A 1,659-nucleotide genomic window follows, 5' to 3' on the forward strand; every position below is an offset into this window, starting at 1 on the left:
TATACACTAGCTGCTAAAAGTGTTTTCCAAAGAATATAGATTAACAATTCTGAAATCACTGTACATGTTAAAATTGCTCAATGAAGTAAACAGGTGTTGGCTGATGCAGGCCGAGACTCTTATTTGGGGGAAGAGTATAAACAAAGAAGTCAGAAGGGTAGGAAGATGCATGATAATACGTTACAGCTGGAGACATCAGTATGAACTTACGTTTAGCTTATATAAATACTAATTACATATAAAAATATTTACTAATAGGTGTACACAAGTCAGTACAGATATTTATTTGCTTGCTCTTTCAGGTAAGGGTGCCTAGGAGTAACAATACTCCTGTGTAAACAAGCACATCTAGTGCCCAGATCTTGATTTCCAATACCATTTTCCAGCAAAAGGAACCAGAGCTCTTTGGAGAAATTTATGATTCCAGAACTGAGGCAGGAAATTGTAAGATATGCCTGGAGTGCTCACTTTAGTAGCACATTCACTAAAACTGGAACAACACAGAGAATATGAACATTGCCCCTACACATGAATTACGTGCAAATTCTTTAAACATTTGATAGTTTTTAGAAGAAAAGATTGTAAAAGCATTTCCATTTGGATTTCAAATTAATATCAATATGATTTAAGCATTATGCAGCATATACAGACATTAAAACATAGTATGGTACCCCACAAATATATACAATTTTATGTTTTCATGTGTCAGCTAAAAATAACTGTAAAATTTTCTTTAAATGTAAAATTTTCTACAAAATCTTGTAGTGCCAGAAAGCTAGGACATATTCAAACACACACTCAATGATGGAGTATAGCAAAGGTACAAGGATTCAACTGGAAGAGTACCCAACAACCAAAGTTAGCACAATTCAACCACCAAAATATGTAAGGTACTAGTGGATAATAAAGCAAAGCAAGAAATAAACATCTATATGCCACAGTAGTGAGGTAGTGACGTAGACAAATGTCCTTTGCAGAACAATTTCAATTAACTTCTGTAGATACTCCACCATCAGGGAGGTAAAGCGCATATATACTAGTGTAAGTACACTGACTTCCTTCAGGAGAATTAGGTAAAAATTATGGAAAACTGAAAGAAAAAAAAAAAGAATAAACTTCAGTTAACAATAAACAATGCTGGTTCATTAATTGTAGTGACTTTACCATATTAATGAATGATAACAGGAAAACTAGGTTTGGGTAACAGTAAGAATCTTTGCTATATCTGAGTAATTTATCTACAACTCTAAAAGTATCCTATGATCTAAAGCTAACTTTTTAAATCATCAAAATTAGAAACATAAGAAGCTGGTTCCCTGAAAAGATTAATATAATGAAAACTTACTCTCCAAATAAATATAAAAAGGACACAAATTAATATTATAAATGAAGTGGGGACATCATTACAGATTTTATGAACACTAAAAGGATAAGGAAATGTTATAAGGAGCATTACATCACTAAATTCAAAAATTTTAAAGGAAGGTGTATCTATTTATTTGCTATAAAAACTAGATAAGATTGAATGTCGGGCTGGGGAGATAGCTCAGCAGCTTAAGCACCTGCCTGGCAAGCACAAGGTCTAAGTTCAATCCCCAGTACAACCAAAAAAAAAAAAAGGAAGAGGGGCGAGAAAGGGGAGGGGGGAAGGGAAGGGAG

At 33.6% G+C, this 1,659-nt stretch overlaps 1 protein-coding gene and 1 non-coding gene across 5 annotated transcripts in view; one reads left to right on the plus strand and one right to left on the minus strand.

Annotated features, from left to right (window-relative positions):
- Rasal2 (RAS protein activator like 2) overlaps positions 1-1,659 on the minus strand; it is a 381,000-nt gene that overhangs the window by 299,667 nt on the left and 79,674 nt on the right. The gene's annotated exons all lie outside the window — the stretch shown is intronic.
- LOC111813262 lies at positions 461-567 on the plus strand. Its single transcript, XR_002818565.1, has one exon. It is a non-coding gene; the product is annotated as a U6 spliceosomal RNA (small nuclear RNA).

Source organism: Octodon degus, unplaced genomic scaffold (genome assembly GCF_000260255.1).
Source record: "Octodon degus isolate 3935 unplaced genomic scaffold, OctDeg1.0 scaffold00176, whole genome shotgun sequence".
In the NCBI taxonomy this organism is placed as follows: Eukaryota; Metazoa; Chordata; class Mammalia; order Rodentia; family Octodontidae; genus Octodon; species Octodon degus.